Here is a 16769-nt window from a genome sequence, read left to right as displayed (position 1 = left end):
CCTCATCACAGGCACATGTAGGCTCCTAACTGTATTAGAATCATGTAAGACAACAGTTGTTTCACCATAGGGATGAAGCCATCTAGAAGATTTTCTATAAACCAACTCTTAATGAATTTTCATTTCGTCATGATCGTCATCTCAGTGGCCGAAACCCTGAGAAAAATTAGAAGGGAACAGAAGTAAATACTTCTGAGGACAAAGTGTAGAGTTTAGGAAGCCTGAGGGTTGACAGGATAGGATTTCTTAGGACGTTGAGTAGGGATGGGAGGAGATGTTTTTTTCTTTCCCTTGTCTCCACGATTTCGGTGGTGAAAGGGGCCTCTGAGCTGGAAATGTTCCCGATTGAGCCCCGCAGCCCCAGGCCCAGAGTGTGGAGGAGGGCGCAGCGGGTCGGCTAAGGGCGCGGCTGCCGTTTTGCAGAGGGCTGGAGGGGCAGTGGGGCTTTGTGGACGAGGAGGACCGGAAAGGTCCCCAAGACGTCCGTCGGGAGCCACGCGCCCAAGGGTCGGCTCCCGCAGGCGAGGGAGGAGGGCGGCCAGAACTGTGCACCCCCCCCACACCCCCGCCTTAGCCAAGGCAGTGACACATCCCCAGAGGAACAAGAGCCCGAGAGCACTGAGCAATGTTCCCCTGAGAAAACTCGATCCTGGTCCGGGCACCGGGACACCTCGGGAAGAAAGCCAGCGAGTGGCCACCTGGGCGAGACCGGCTGCCCCAGCAGGCGTCCGGGGCCCCTGGCCGCTTGGCCAGAGGCCGCCAGCCCCCACCCCGCAGCCCCCACCCGCAGCCGTGCCAGGGGAGCAGTGTGGAGACGCAGGCCGCGCCCACCTCACGCTCTTGGGGCTCCAGGAGGCGGCAGCTGGCGTCTACGGCCATACCACCCTGAACGCGCCCGATCTCGTCTGATCTCGGAAGCTAAGCAGGGTCGGGCCTGGTTAGTACTTGGATGGGAGACCGCCTGGGAATACCGGGTGCTGTAGGCTTTTGCTCGTCCCTCCCTCGCTGCTCCTTTTGGCCTCCGGGACCTCACCGCCCCGACCCAGCGCCACCACCACCGGCGACCCCTTCCCCGCCACCCCGCCAGACCCACGCCTCCCACCTCACAGACACGCCCCCGAATCCTCTCCTCTCCCCTCCCCACACTCTCGTGGGGCGCGCGCCCGCTCACTGGGCACCAGCCGGGTGGGTCCCAGGCCACGTTGGGGACCGCTCCCCAACTGTCCTCAGAAAGCCAGCAGGAGTAGAAAACGTTCAGGCGGACGGTGAGGGAAGTGCGAAAGCCCTGAGAAAGCGGGTCTGCAGCCCAGCGGGCCCCAGACTGGGACGCGCCACACCCTGGCTCGCCACAAGGTGGTGCACTGGGCCCAGGGCAAGACGCCAGGGGACAGGGAGGCAGGCCACCTCAGTCGGGTGCTGCTCCGTCGCTCGACCCAACACAGGTCAGCGTGTGCATGACCTCTCCGTGGGGCCCCAACTCCCACGGCGGTGCCTGCAGTCACGGGGACAGCGGGCGCAGGGCCTGAGCTCACGGTGAGGGGAGTATGCTTAGAATGCAAAATTCAAACACACCCGGGAATACATTGGCAAGGAGAAGTCCCAGAAAGAGTTGCAACCCTGACATTGAGGGCGCGTTTCCTTTTGCTTGGTCCTGTACCCTGCTTGAGTGTGAGTGGTGATGAATTGCTGCCCGTTTCGGATCGTTTGGTGGCAATGTAGTTTGTACCTTTCTCTGCAATGTGTGAAGTCTTTCTTTGTGTAATAGGCTGTATTGGCAAGTGTCTCTACCTTTCAGTGTTTATCCAAAGTCAATCCAAGGCTGTGGTCCACGAGTCTAAGAACAAACCCTGTGTTTTATGTCCAAAACTAAAAACACCACTTTTAAGTATGCTAGGACGGGTCCGGAGCAGGTAGAAATAGGGACTTCTTCCCGAGTAGTGTACAACGCCGTGGCCACTCATAGAAGTTTGTGCCTAGAGGGCTTTCATGTTCGATAGACACGCATCCATCATAACCACTTTTTTGTTTTATTTATTTGTTTATTTGTTTATTTATGTATTTACGTATTTACGTATTGATTTTTGTGGTACCAGTGCTTGAATTCAGGCCGTACACCTTGCCCCGCTCCACCAGCCCTTTTCGTGTGAGGGTTTTAAAGGGTTGACTCTCCAGGGTCCCCGAAGCCCACACTGCCTAAATTACCTGTGATAGAAAGAAAGGCAGGGGCAGTGCCTGAGACCACAAGGACTTTTCCCCTTATCGCTTCCTGATTGCTTGCAAGTGCTGGCTGTCTACCACCACAAGGACACTTCTCTTTACCTCTCCCTGGCTGCGTACCCCGGAAAACCTCCTCAGCCCTAGTCCCCGCCCGCCCCCCCCCCCCGGCGAGGCTTGCATCCCAGGCTGTCCAGAGTGCAGGACGCCCCTCACCACGGCAAAATAAAGCGTGCTCTCGTCTGTAGAGGTCTCGGTCTCCTTTTCCTCGAGGCATCCTCTTTTCTAACATTTGGCTTTTTCTAACAGGTCTCATGGAACGACTTGCTTGGGCGGGCCTGGAAACGTGATCCACCTGAGTAGCTAAGGTTTCAGGCGTGAGCAAGCAGCACCCAGCAAGAACCAAGGTGTTGAGAGGTCTGGCATGAGGGACTCCATTTCAACTTGGAAGGCCTTTCACCCTCATCTCTAGAAACTGTTTGTCTCTGAGCTGTTTCCTCGGAGGGTTTTTGGATTGGTCGTTTTCATCTTTCGACGTGAGGATTAGTTTTTTTTCTCTAAGTGTCTTATGTGTGTGGGGGGGTCGAGCAACAAACAGGTCAGGTGGGAGTCAGTGTCAGCTGGACCCTTTGGCCAAATTTAAACAACAAACAGGCTTGGAAGGACTCCCTTTTTAGCTAGTGGCCTCTAAACCATGACAAAGAAAACAGAATCTAAAGCTGACTTGTGTGAGGGACATGTACCTGTCTGTTACAGTCTTTTTTCATTGTTTCTTTTTTTTTTGTTTGTTTAATGGGCTTGATTGTAAATGTCCCAGGAGGATCAGAAGTGCAATTCCAAATACGTAAAAGAGCCATGGTAAAAATTCTGACGGACAACTTAGCAACTAAGAGAAGAGTATGTCAGTACCATCAGCATTTGATCACAGCGTTTCTGTAAATTTTGTAGTTTAGAGGGCCCGACAGCCTTGGAAAATGCAGATATGCTTACTATCTAGGAACGAATGACAGCATGACAGCTCTCTAGAGGTTATCCACACATATCAGTGGTTATCCTGAGAGTAAAACCTCAGAGTGCCCATTCATTGAGGGGTCAGTGTCAGTGACCCCAAATAGCCTCATCACAGGCACATGTAGGCTCCTAACTGTATTAGAATCATGTAAGACAACAGTTGTTTCACCATAGGGATGAAGCCATCTAGAAGATTTTCTATAAACCAACTCTTAATGAATTTTCATTTCGTCATGATCGTCATCTCAGTGGCCGAAACCCTGAGAAAAATTAGAAGGGAACAGAAGTAAATACTTCTGAGGACAAAGTGTAGAGTTTAGGAAGCCTGAGGGTTGACAGGATAGGATTTCTTAGGACGTTGAGTAGGGATGGGAGGAGATGTTTTTTTCTTTCCCTTGTCTCCACGATTTCGGTGGTGAAAGGGGCCTCTGAGCTGGAAATGTTCCCGATTGAGCCCCGCAGCCCCAGGCCCAGAGTGTGGAGGAGGGCGCAGCGGGTCGGCTAAGGGCGCGGCTGCCGTTTTGCAGAGGGCTGGAGGGGCAGTGGGGCTTTGTGGACGAGGAGGACCGGAAAGGTCCCCAAGACGTCCGTCGGGAGCCACGCGCCCAAGGGTCGGCTCCCGCAGGCGAGGGAGGAGGGCGGCCAGAACTGTGCACCCCCCCCACACCCCCGCCTTAGCCAAGGCAGTGACACATCCCCAGAGGAACAAGAGCCCGAGAGCACTGAGCAATGTTCCCCTGAGAAAACTCGATCCTGGTCCGGGCACCGGGACACCTCGGGAAGAAAGCCAGCGAGTGGCCACCTGGGCGAGACCGGCTGCCCCAGCAGGCGTCCGGGGCCCCTGGCCGCTTGGCCAGAGGCCGCCAGCCCCCACCCCGCAGCCCCCACCCGCAGCCGTGCCAGGGGAGCAGTGTGGAGACGCAGGCCGCGCCCACCTCACGCTCTTGGGGCTCCAGGAGGCGGCAGCTGGCGTCTACGGCCATACCACCCTGAACGCGCCCGATCTCGTCTGATCTCGGAAGCTAAGCAGGGTCGGGCCTGGTTAGTACTTGGATGGGAGACCGCCTGGGAATACCGGGTGCTGTAGGCTTTTGCTCGTCCCTCCCTCGCTGCTCCTTTTGGCCTCCGGGACCTCACCGCCCCGACCCAGCGCCACCACCACCGGCGACCCCTTCCCCGCCACCCCGCCAGACCCACGCCTCCCACCTCACAGACACGCCCCCGAATCCTCTCCTCTCCCCTCCCCACACTCTCGTGGGGCGCGCGCCCGCTCACTGGGCACCAGCCGGGTGGGTCCCAGGCCACGTTGGGGACCGCTCCCCAACTGTCCTCAGAAAGCCAGCAGGAGTAGAAAACGTTCAGGCGGACGGTGAGGGAAGTGCGAAAGCCCTGAGAAAGCGGGTCTGCAGCCCAGCGGGCCCCAGACTGGGACGCGCCACACCCTGGCTCGCCACAAGGTGGTGCACTGGGCCCAGGGCAAGACGCCAGGGGACAGGGAGGCAGGCCACCTCAGTCGGGTGCTGCTCCGTCGCTCGACCCAACACAGGTCAGCGTGTGCATGACCTCTCCGTGGGGCCCCAACTCCCACGGCGGTGCCTGCAGTCACGGGGACAGCGGGCGCAGGGCCTGAGCTCACGGTGAGGGGAGTATGCTTAGAATGCAAAATTCAAACACACCCGGGAATACATTGGCAAGGAGAAGTCCCAGAAAGAGTTGCAACCCTGACATTGAGGGCGCGTTTCCTTTTGCTTGGTCCTGTACCCTGCTTGAGTGTGAGTGGTGATGAATTGCTGCCCGTTTCGGATCGTTTGGTGGCAATGTAGTTTGTACCTTTCTCTGCAATGTGTGAAGTCTTTCTTTGTGTAATAGGCTGTATTGGCAAGTGTCTCTACCTTTCAGTGTTTATCCAAAGTCAATCCAAGGCTGTGGTCCACGAGTCTAAGAACAAACCCTGTGTTTTATGTCCAAAACTAAAAACACCACTTTTAAGTATGCTAGGACGGGTCCGGAGCAGGTAGAAATAGGGACTTCTTCCCGAGTAGTGTACAACGCCGTGGCCACTCATAGAAGTTTGTGCCTAGAGGGCTTTCATGTTCGATAGACACGCATCCATCATAACCACTTTTTTGTTTTATTTATTTGTTTATTTGTTTATTTATGTATTTACGTATTTACGTATTGATTTTTGTGGTACCAGTGCTTGAATTCAGGCCGTACACCTTGCCCCGCTCCACCAGCCCTTTTCGTGTGAGGGTTTTAAAGGGTTGACTCTCCAGGGTCCCCGAAGCCCACACTGCCTAAATTACCTGTGATAGAAAGAAAGGCAGGGGCAGTGCCTGAGACCACAAGGACTTTTCCCCTTATCGCTTCCTGATTGCTTGCAAGTGCTGGCTGTCTACCACCACAAGGACACTTCTCTTTACCTCTCCCTGGCTGCGTACCCCGGAAAACCTCCTCAGCCCTAGTCCCCGCCCGCCCCCCCCCCCCCGGCGAGGCTTGCATCCCAGGCTGTCCAGAGTGCAGGACGCCCCTCACCACGGCAAAATAAAGCGTGCTCTCGTCTGTAGAGGTCTCGGTCTCCTTTTCCTCGAGGCATCCTCTTTTCTAACATTTGGCTTTTTCTAACAGGTCTCATGGAACGACTTGCTTGGGCGGGCCTGGAAACGTGATCCACCTGAGTAGCTAAGGTTTCAGGCGTGAGCAAGCAGCACCCAGCAAGAACCAAGGTGTTGAGAGGTCTGGCATGAGGGACTCCATTTCAACTTGGAAGGCCTTTCACCCTCATCTCTAGAAACTGTTTGTCTCTGAGCTGTTTCCTCGGAGGGTTTTTGGATTGGTCGTTTTCATCTTTCGACGTGAGGATTAGTTTTTTTTCTCTAAGTGTCTTATGTGTGTGGGGGGGTCGAGCAACAAACAGGTCAGGTGGGAGTCAGTGTCAGCTGGACCCTTTGGCCAAATTTAAACAACAAACAGGCTTGGAAGGACTCCCTTTTTAGCTAGTGGCCTCTAAACCATGACAAAGAAAACAGAATCTAAAGCTGACTTGTGTGAGGGACATGTACCTGTCTGTTACAGTCTTTTTTCATTGTTTCTTTTTTTTTTGTTTGTTTAATGGGCTTGATTGTAAATGTCCCAGGAGGATCAGAAGTGCAATTCCAAATACGTAAAAGAGCCATGGTAAAAATTCTGACGGACAACTTAGCAACTAAGAGAAGAGTATGTCAGTACCATCAGCATTTGATCACAGCGTTTCTGTAAATTTTGTAGTTTAGAGGGCCCGACAGCCTTGGAAAATGCAGATATGCTTACTATCTAGGAACGAATGACAGCATGACAGCTCTCTAGAGGTTATCCACACATATCAGTGGTTATCCTGAGAGTAAAACCTCAGAGTGCCCATTCATTGAGGGGTCAGTGTCAGTGACCCCAAATAGCCTCATCACAGGCACATGTAGGCTCCTAACTGTATTAGAATCATGTAAGACAACAGTTGTTTCACCATAGGGATGAAGCCATCTAGAAGATTTTCTATAAACCAACTCTTAATGAATTTTCATTTCGTCATGATCGTCATCTCAGTGGCCGAAACCCTGAGAAAAATTAGAAGGGAACAGAAGTAAATACTTCTGAGGACAAAGTGTAGAGTTTAGGAAGCCTGAGGGTTGACAGGATAGGATTTCTTAGGACGTTGAGTAGGGATGGGAGGAGATGTTTTTTTCTTTCCCTTGTCTCCACGATTTCGGTGGTGAAAGGGGCCTCTGAGCTGGAAATGTTCCCGATTGAGCCCCGCAGCCCCAGGCCCAGAGTGTGGAGGAGGGCGCAGCGGGTCGGCTAAGGGCGCGGCTGCCGTTTTGCAGAGGGCTGGAGGGGCAGTGGGGCTTTGTGGACGAGGAGGACCGGAAAGGTCCCCAAGACGTCCGTCGGGAGCCACGCGCCCAAGGGTCGGCTCCCGCAGGCGAGGGAGGAGGGCGGCCAGAACTGTGCACCCCCCCCACACCCCCGCCTTAGCCAAGGCAGTGACACATCCCCAGAGGAACAAGAGCCCGAGAGCACTGAGCAATGTTCCCCTGAGAAAACTCGATCCTGGTCCGGGCACCGGGACACCTCGGGAAGAAAGCCAGCGAGTGGCCACCTGGGCGAGACCGGCTGCCCCAGCAGGCGTCCGGGGCCCCTGGCCGCTTGGCCAGAGGCCGCCAGCCCCCACCCCGCAGCCCCCACCCGCAGCCGTGCCAGGGGAGCAGTGTGGAGACGCAGGCCGCGCCCACCTCACGCTCTTGGGGCTCCAGGAGGCGGCAGCTGGCGTCTACGGCCATACCACCCTGAACGCGCCCGATCTCGTCTGATCTCGGAAGCTAAGCAGGGTCGGGCCTGGTTAGTACTTGGATGGGAGACCGCCTGGGAATACCGGGTGCTGTAGGCTTTTGCTCGTCCCTCCCTCGCTGCTCCTTTTGGCCTCCGGGACCTCACCGCCCCGACCCAGCGCCACCACCACCGGCGACCCCTTCCCCGCCACCCCGCCAGACCCACGCCTCCCACCTCACAGACACGCCCCCGAATCCTCTCCTCTCCCCTCCCCACACTCTCGTGGGGCGCGCGCCCGCTCACTGGGCACCAGCCGGGTGGGTCCCAGGCCACGTTGGGGACCGCTCCCCAACTGTCCTCAGAAAGCCAGCAGGAGTAGAAAACGTTCAGGCGGACGGTGAGGGAAGTGCGAAAGCCCTGAGAAAGCGGGTCTGCAGCCCAGCGGGCCCCAGACTGGGACGCGCCACACCCTGGCTCGCCACAAGGTGGTGCACTGGGCCCAGGGCAAGACGCCAGGGGACAGGGAGGCAGGCCACCTCAGTCGGGTGCTGCTCCGTCGCTCGACCCAACACAGGTCAGCGTGTGCATGACCTCTCCGTGGGGCCCCAACTCCCACGGCGGTGCCTGCAGTCACGGGGACAGCGGGCGCAGGGCCTGAGCTCACGGTGAGGGGAGTATGCTTAGAATGCAAAATTCAAACACACCCGGGAATACATTGGCAAGGAGAAGTCCCAGAAAGAGTTGCAACCCTGACATTGAGGGCGCGTTTCCTTTTGCTTGGTCCTGTACCCTGCTTGAGTGTGAGTGGTGATGAATTGCTGCCCGTTTCGGATCGTTTGGTGGCAATGTAGTTTGTACCTTTCTCTGCAATGTGTGAAGTCTTTCTTTGTGTAATAGGCTGTATTGGCAAGTGTCTCTACCTTTCAGTGTTTATCCAAAGTCAATCCAAGGCTGTGGTCCACGAGTCTAAGAACAAACCCTGTGTTTTATGTCCAAAACTAAAAACACCACTTTTAAGTATGCTAGGACGGGTCCGGAGCAGGTAGAAATAGGGACTTCTTCCCGAGTAGTGTACAACGCCGTGGCCACTCATAGAAGTTTGTGCCTAGAGGGCTTTCATGTTCGATAGACACGCATCCATCATAACCACTTTTTTGTTTTATTTATTTGTTTATTTGTTTATTTATGTATTTACGTATTTACGTATTGATTTTTGTGGTACCAGTGCTTGAATTCAGGCCGTACACCTTGCCCCGCTCCACCAGCCCTTTTCGTGTGAGGGTTTTAAAGGGTTGACTCTCCAGGGTCCCCGAAGCCCACACTGCCTAAATTACCTGTGATAGAAAGAAAGGCAGGGGCAGTGCCTGAGACCACAAGGACTTTTCCCCTTATCGCTTCCTGATTGCTTGCAAGTGCTGGCTGTCTACCACCACAAGGACACTTCTCTTTATCTCAAACTGGCTGCGTACCCCGGAAAACCTCCTCACCCCTAGTCCCCGCCCGCCCCCCCCCCCCGGCGAGGCTTGCATCCCAGGCTGTCCAGAGTGCAGGACGCCCCTCACCACGGCAAAATAAAGCGTGCTCTCGTCTGTAGAGGTCTCGGTCTCCTTTTCCTCGAGGCATCCTCTTTTCTAACATTTGGCTTTTTCTAACAGGTCTCATGGAACGACTTGCTTGGGCGGGCCTGGAAACGTGATCCACCTGAGTAGCTAAGGTTTCAGGCGTGAGCAAGCAGCACCCAGCAAGAACAAAGGTGTTGAGAGGTCTGGCATGAGGGACTCCATTTCAACTTGGAAGGCCTTTCACCCTCATCTCTAGAAACTGTTTGTCTCTGAGCTGTTTCCTCGGAGGGTTTTTGGATTGGTCGTTTTCATCTTTCGACGTGAGGATTAGTTTTTTTTCTCTAAGTGTCTTATGTGTGTGGGGGGGTCGAGCAACAAACAGGTCAGGTGGGAGTCAGTGTCAGCTGGACCCTTTGGCCAAATTTAAACAACAAACAGGCTTGGAAGGACTCCCTTTTTAGCTAGTGGCCTCTAAACCATGACAAAGAAAACAGAATCTAAAGCTGACTTGTGTGAGGGACATGTACCTGTCTGTTACAGTCTTTTTTCATTGTTTCTTTTTTTTTTGTTTGTTTAATGGGCTTGATTGTAAATGTCCCAGGAGGATCAGAAGTGCAATTCCAAATACGTAAAAGAGCCATGGTAAAAATTCTGACGGACAACTTAGCAACTAAGAGAAGAGTATGTCAGTACCATCAGCATTTGATCACAGCGTTTCTGTAAATTTTGTAGTTTAGAGGGCCCGACAGCCTTGGAAAATGCAGATATGCTTACTATCTAGGAACGAATGACAGCATGACAGCTCTCTAGAGGTTATCCACACATATCAGTGGTTATCCTGAGAGTAAAACCTCAGAGTGCCCATTCATTGAGGGGTCAGTGTCAGTGACCCCAAATAGCCTCATCACAGGCACATGTAGGCTCCTAACTGTATTAGAATCATGTAAGACAACAGTTGTTTCACCATAGGGATGAAGCCATCTAGAAGATTTTCTATAAACCAACTCTTAATGAATTTTCATTTCGTCATGATCGTCATCTCAGTGGCCGAAACCCTGAGAAAAATTAGAAGGGAACAGAAGTAAATACTTCTGAGGACAAAGTGTAGAGTTTAGGAAGCCTGAGGGTTGACAGGATAGGATTTCTTAGGACGTTGAGTAGGGATGGGAGGAGATGTTTTTTTCTTTCCCTTGTCTCCACGATTTCGGTGGTGAAAGGGGCCTCTGAGCTGGAAATGTTCCCGATTGAGCCCCGCAGCCCCAGGCCCAGAGTGTGGAGGAGGGCGCAGCGGGTCGGCTAAGGGCGCGGCTGCCGTTTTGCAGAGGGCTGGAGGGGCAGTGGGGCTTTGTGGACGAGGAGGACCGGAAAGGTCCCCAAGACGTCCGTCGGGAGCCACGCGCCCAAGGGTCGGCTCCCGCAGGCGAGGGAGGAGGGCGGCCAGAACTGTGCACCCCCCCCACACCCCCGCCTTAGCCAAGGCAGTGACACATCCCCAGAGGAACAAGAGCCCGAGAGCACTGAGCAATGTTCCCCTGAGAAAACTCGATCCTGGTCCGGGCACCGGGACACCTCGGGAAGAAAGCCAGCGAGTGGCCACCTGGGCGAGACCGGCTGCCCCAGCAGGCGTCCGGGGCCCCTGGCCGCTTGGCCAGAGGCCGCCAGCCCCCACCCCGCAGCCCCCACCCGCAGCCGTGCCAGGGGAGCAGTGTGGAGACGCAGGCCGCGCCCACCTCACGCTCTTGGGGCTCCAGGAGGCGGCAGCTGGCGTCTACGGCCATACCACCCTGAACGCGCCCGATCTCGTCTGATCTCGGAAGCTAAGCAGGGTCGGGCCTGGTTAGTACTTGGATGGGAGACCGCCTGGGAATACCGGGTGCTGTAGGCTTTTGCTCGTCCCTCCCTCGCTGCTCCTTTTGGCCTCCGGGACCTCACCGCCCCGACCCAGCGCCACCACCACCGGCGACCCCTTCCCCGCCACCCCGCCAGACCCACGCCTCCCACCTCACAGACACGCCCCCGAATCCTCTCCTCTCCCCTCCCCACACTCTCGTGGGGCGCGCGCCCGCTCACTGGGCACCAGCCGGGTGGGTCCCAGGCCACGTTGGGGACCGCTCCCCAACTGTCCTCAGAAAGCCAGCAGGAGTAGAAAACGTTCAGGCGGACGGTGAGGGAAGTGCGAAAGCCCTGAGAAAGCGGGTCTGCAGCCCAGCGGGCCCCAGACTGGGACGCGCCACACCCTGGCTCGCCACAAGGTGGTGCACTGGGCCCAGGGCAAGACGCCAGGGGACAGGGAGGCAGGCCACCTCAGTCGGGTGCTGCTCCGTCGCTCGACCCAACACAGGTCAGCGTGTGCATGACCTCTCCGTGGGGCCCCAACTCCCACGGCGGTGCCTGCAGTCACGGGGACAGCGGGCGCAGGGCCTGAGCTCACGGTGAGGGGAGTATGCTTAGAATGCAAAATTCAAACACACCCGGGAATACATTGGCAAGGAGAAGTCCCAGAAAGAGTTGCAACCCTGACATTGAGGGCGCGTTTCCTTTTGCTTGGTCCTGTACCCTGCTTGAGTGTGAGTGGTGATGAATTGCTGCCCGTTTCGGATCGTTTGGTGGCAATGTAGTTTGTACCTTTCTCTGCAATGTGTGAAGTCTTTCTTTGTGTAATAGGCTGTATTGGCAAGTGTCTCTACCTTTCAGTGTTTATCCAAAGTCAATCCAAGGCTGTGGTCCACGAGTCTAAGAACAAACCCTGTGTTTTATGTCCAAAACTAAAAACACCACTTTTAAGTATGCTAGGACGGGTCCGGAGCAGGTAGAAATAGGGACTTCTTCCCGAGTAGTGTACAACGCCGTGGCCACTCATAGAAGTTTGTGCCTAGAGGGCTTTCATGTTCGATAGACACGCATCCATCATAACCACTTTTTTGTTTTATTTATTTGTTTATTTGTTTATTTATGTATTTACGTATTTACGTATTGATTTTTGTGGTACCAGTGCTTGAATTCAGGCCGTACACCTTGCCCCGCTCCACCAGCCCTTTTCGTGTGAGGGTTTTAAAGGGTTGACTCTCCAGGGTCCCCGAAGCCCACACTGCCTAAATTACCTGTGATAGAAAGAAAGGCAGGGGCAGTGCCTGAGACCACAAGGACTTTTCCCCTTATCGCTTCCTGATTGCTTGCAAGTGCTGGCTGTCTACCACCACAAGGACACTTCTCTTTACCTCTCCCTGGCTGCGTACCCCGGAAAACCTCCTCACCCCTAGTCCCCGCCCGCCCCCCCCCCCCGGCGAGGCTTGCATCCCAGGCTGTCCAGAGTGCAGGACGCCCCTCACCACGGCAAAATAAAGCGTGCTCTCGTCTGTAGAGGTCTCGGTCTCCTTTTCCTCGAGGCATCCTCTTTTCTAACATTTGGCTTTTTCTAACAGGTCTCATGGAACGACTTGCTTGGGCGGGCCTGGAAACGTGATCCACCTGAGTAGCTAAGGTTTCAGGCGTGAGCAAGCAGCACCCAGCAAGAACCAAGGTGTTGAGAGGTCTGGCATGAGGGACTCCATTTCAACTTGGAAGGCCTTTCACCCTCATCTCTAGAAACTGTTTGTCTCTGAGCTGTTTCCTCGGAGGGTTTTTGGATTGGTCGTTTTCATCTTTCGACGTGAGGATTAGTTTTTTTCTCTAAGTGTCTTATGTGTGTGGGGGGGTCGAGCAACAAACAGGTCAGGTGGGAGTCAGTGTCAGCTGGACCCTTTGGCCAAATTTAAACAACAAACAGGCTTGGAAGGACTCCCTTTTTAGCTAGTGGCCTCTAAACCATGACAAAGAAAACAGAATCTAAAGCTGACTTGTGTGAGGGACATGTACCTGTCTGTTACAGTCTTTTTTCATTGTTTCTTTTTTTTTTGTTTGTTTAATGGGCTTGATTGTAAATGTCCCAGGAGGATCAGAAGTGCAATTCCAAATACGTAAAAGAGCCATGGTAAAAATTCTGACGGACAACTTAGCAACTAAGAGAAGAGTATGTCAGTACCATCAGCATTTGATCACAGCGTTTCTGTAAATTTTGTAGTTTAGAGGGCCCGACAGCCTTGGAAAATGCAGATATGCTTACTATCTAGGAACGAATGACAGCATGACAGCTCTCTAGAGGTTATCCACACATATCAGTGGTTATCCTGAGAGTAAAACCTCAGAGTGCCCATTCATTGAGGGGTCAGTGTCAGTGACCCCAAATAGCCTCATCACAGGCACATGTAGGCTCCTAACTGTATTAGAATCATGTAAGACAACAGTTGTTTCACCATAGGGATGAAGCCATCTAGAAGATTTTCTATAAACCAACTCTTAATGAATTTTCATTTCGTCATGATCGTCATCTCAGTGGCCGAAACCCTGAGAAAAATTAGAAGGGAACAGAAGTAAATACTTCTGAGGACAAAGTGTAGAGTTTAGGAAGCCTGAGGGTTGACAGGATAGGATTTCTTAGGACGTTGAGTAGGGATGGGAGGAGATGTTTTTTTCTTTCCCTTGTCTCCACGATTTCGGTGGTGAAAGGGGCCTCTGAGCTGGAAATGTTCCCGATTGAGCCCCGCAGCCCCAGGCCCAGAGTGTGGAGGAGGGCGCAGCGGGTCGGCTAAGGGCGCGGCTGCCGTTTTGCAGAGGGCTGGAGGGGCAGTGGGGCTTTGTGGACGAGGAGGACCGGAAAGGTCCCCAAGACGTCCGTCGGGAGCCACGCGCCCAAGGGTCGGCTCCCGCAGGCGAGGGAGGAGGGCGGCCAGAACTGTGCACCCCCCCCACACCCCCGCCTTAGCCAAGGCAGTGACACATCCCCAGAGGAACAAGAGCCCGAGAGCACTGAGCAATGTTCCCCTGAGAAAACTCGATCCTGGTCCGGGCACCGGGACACCTCGGGAAGAAAGCCAGCGAGTGGCCACCTGGGCGAGACCGGCTGCCCCAGCAGGCGTCCGGGGCCCCTGGCCGCTTGGCCAGAGGCCGCCAGCCCCCACCCCGCAGCCCCCACCCGCAGCCGTGCCAGGGGAGCAGTGTGGAGACGCAGGCCGCGCCCACCTCACGCTCTTGGGGCTCCAGGAGGCGGCAGCTGGCGTCTACGGCCATACCACCCTGAACGCGCCCGATCTCGTCTGATCTCGGAAGCTAAGCAGGGTCGGGCCTGGTTAGTACTTGGATGGGAGACCGCCTGGGAATACCGGGTGCTGTAGGCTTTTGCTCGTCCCTCCCTCGCTGCTCCTTTTGGCCTCCGGGACCTCACCGCCCCGACCCAGCGCCACCACCACCGGCGACCCCTTCCCCGCCACCCCGCCAGACCCACGCCTCCCACCTCACAGACACGCCCCCGAATCCTCTCCTCTCCCCTCCCCACACTCTCGTGGGGCGCGCGCCCGCTCACTGGGCACCAGCCGGGTGGGTCCCAGGCCACGTTGGGGACCGCTCCCCAACTGTCCTCAGAAAGCCAGCAGGAGTAGAAAACGTTCAGGCGGACGGTGAGGGAAGTGCGAAAGCCCTGAGAAAGCGGGTCTGCAGCCCAGCGGGCCCCAGACTGGGACGCGCCACACCCTGGCTCGCCACAAGGTGGTGCACTGGGCCCAGGGCAAGACGCCAGGGGACAGGGAGGCAGGCCACCTCAGTCGGGTGCTGCTCCGTCGCTCGACCCAACACAGGTCAGCGTGTGCATGACCTCTCCGTGGGGCCCCAACTCCCACGGCGGTGCCTGCAGTCACGGGGACAGCGGGCGCAGGGCCTGAGCTCACGGTGAGGGGAGTATGCTTAGAATGCAAAATTCAAACACACCCGGGAATACATTGGCAAGGAGAAGTCCCAGAAAGAGTTGCAACCCTGACATTGAGGGCGCGTTTCCTTTTGCTTGGTCCTGTACCCTGCTTGAGTGTGAGTGGTGATGAATTGCTGCCCGTTTCGGATCGTTTGGTGGCAATGTAGTTTGTACCTTTCTCTGCAATGTGTGAAGTCTTTCTTTGTGTAATAGGCTGTATTGGCAAGTGTCTCTACCTTTCAGTGTTTATCCAAAGTCAATCCAAGGCTGTGGTCCACGAGTCTAAGAACAAACCCTGTGTTTTATGTCCAAAACTAAAAACACCACTTTTAAGTATGCTAGGACGGGTCCGGAGCAGGTAGAAATAGGGACTTCTTCCCGAGTAGTGTACAACGCCGTGGCCACTCATAGAAGTTTGTGCCTAGAGGGCTTTCATGTTCGATAGACACGCATCCATCATAACCACTTTTTTGTTTTATTTATTTGTTTATTTGTTTATTTATGTATTTACGTATTTACGTATTGATTTTTGTGGTACCAGTGCTTGAATTCAGGCCGTACACCTTGCCCCGCTCCACCAGCCCTTTTCGTGTGAGGGTTTTAAAGGGTTGACTCTCCAGGGTCCCCGAAGCCCACACTGCCTAAATTACCTGTGATAGAAAGAAAGGCAGGGGCAGTGCCTGAGACCACAAGGACTTTTCCCCTTATCGCTTCCTGATTGCTTGCAAGTGCTGGCTGTCTACCACCACAAGGACACTTCTCTTTACCTCTCCCTGGCTGCGTACCCCGGAAAACCTCCTCACCCCTAGTCCCCGCCCGCCCCCCCCCCCCGGCGAGGCTTGCATCCCAGGCTGTCCAGAGTGCAGGACGCCCCTCACCACGGCAAAATAAAGCGTGCTCTCGTCTGTAGAGGTCTCGGTCTCCTTTTCCTCGAGGCATCCTCTTTTCTAACATTTGGCTTTTTCTAACAGGTCTCATGGAACGACTTGCTTGGGCGGGCCTGGAAACGTGATCCACCTGAGTAGCTAAGGTTTCAGGCGTGAGCAAGCAGCACCCAGCAAGAACCAAGGTGTTGAGAGGTCTGGCATGAGGGACTCCATTTCAACTTGGAAGGCCTTTCACCCTCATCTCTAGAAACTGTTTGTCTCTGAGCTGTTTCCTCGGAGGGTTTTTGGATTGGTCGTTTTCATCTTTCGACGTGAGGATTAGTTTTTTTCTCTAAGTGTCTTATGTGTGTGGGGGGGTCGAGCAACAAACAGGTCAGGTGGGAGTCAGTGTCAGCTGGACCCTTTGGCCAAATTTAAACAACAAACAGGCTTGGAAGGACTCCCTTTTTAGCTAGTGGCCTCTAAACCATGACAAAGAAAACAGAATCTAAAGCTGACTTGTGTGAGGGACATGTACCTGTCTGTTACAGTCTTTTTTCATTGTTTCTTTTTTTTTTGTTTGTTTAATGGGCTTGATTGTAAATGTCCCAGGAGGATCAGAAGTGCAATTCCAAATACGTAAAAGAGCCATGGTAAAAATTCTGACGGACAACTTAGCAACTAAGAGAAGAGTATGTCAGTACCATCAGCATTTGATCACAGCGTTTCTGTAAATTTTGTAGTTTAGAGGGCCCGACAGCCTTGGAAAATGCAGATATGCTTACTATCTAGGAACGAATGACAGCATGACAGCTCTCTAGAGGTTATCCACACATATCAGTGGTTATCCTGAGAGTAAAACCTCAGAGTGCCCATTCATTGAGGGGTCAGTGTCAGTGACCCCAAATAGCCTCATCACAGGCACATGTAGGCTCCTAACTGTATTAGAATCATGTAAGACAACAGTTGTTTCACCATAGGGATGAAGCCATCTAGAAGATTTTCTATAAACCAACTCTTAATGAATTTTCATTT

The 16769-nt window shown here is 54.3% G+C and overlaps 1 long non-coding RNA gene and 5 other non-coding genes across 6 annotated transcripts in view; all 6 read left to right on the top strand.

Moving 5' to 3' along the window:
• The window catches only part of LOC141418921 (uncharacterized), a 518407-nt gene that overhangs the window by 415316 nt on the left and 86322 nt on the right, over window positions 1–16769 (top strand). The window lies entirely within an intron of this gene.
• On the top strand, window positions 868–986 carry LOC141419147 (5S ribosomal RNA). Its single transcript, XR_012443805.1, has one exon. It is a non-coding gene; the product is annotated as a 5S ribosomal RNA (ribosomal RNA).
• On the top strand, window positions 4197–4315 carry LOC141419146 (5S ribosomal RNA). Its single transcript, XR_012443804.1, has one exon. It is a non-coding gene; the product is annotated as a 5S ribosomal RNA (ribosomal RNA).
• Window positions 7527–7645, top strand: LOC141419145 (5S ribosomal RNA). The gene has a single exon (XR_012443803.1). It is a non-coding gene; the product is annotated as a 5S ribosomal RNA (ribosomal RNA).
• Window positions 10856–10974, top strand: LOC141419144 (5S ribosomal RNA). Its single transcript, XR_012443802.1, has one exon. It is a non-coding gene; the product is annotated as a 5S ribosomal RNA (ribosomal RNA).
• LOC141419143 (5S ribosomal RNA) lies at window positions 14184–14302 on the top strand. Its single transcript, XR_012443801.1, has one exon. It is a non-coding gene; the product is annotated as a 5S ribosomal RNA (ribosomal RNA).

The sequence above is a fragment of the Castor canadensis genome, chromosome 18, assembly GCF_047511655.1.
Source record: "Castor canadensis chromosome 18, mCasCan1.hap1v2, whole genome shotgun sequence".
Lineage (NCBI taxonomy): Eukaryota > Metazoa > Chordata > Mammalia > Rodentia > Castoridae > Castor > Castor canadensis.
This window is presented reverse-complemented; position numbering and strand designations above follow the sequence as displayed.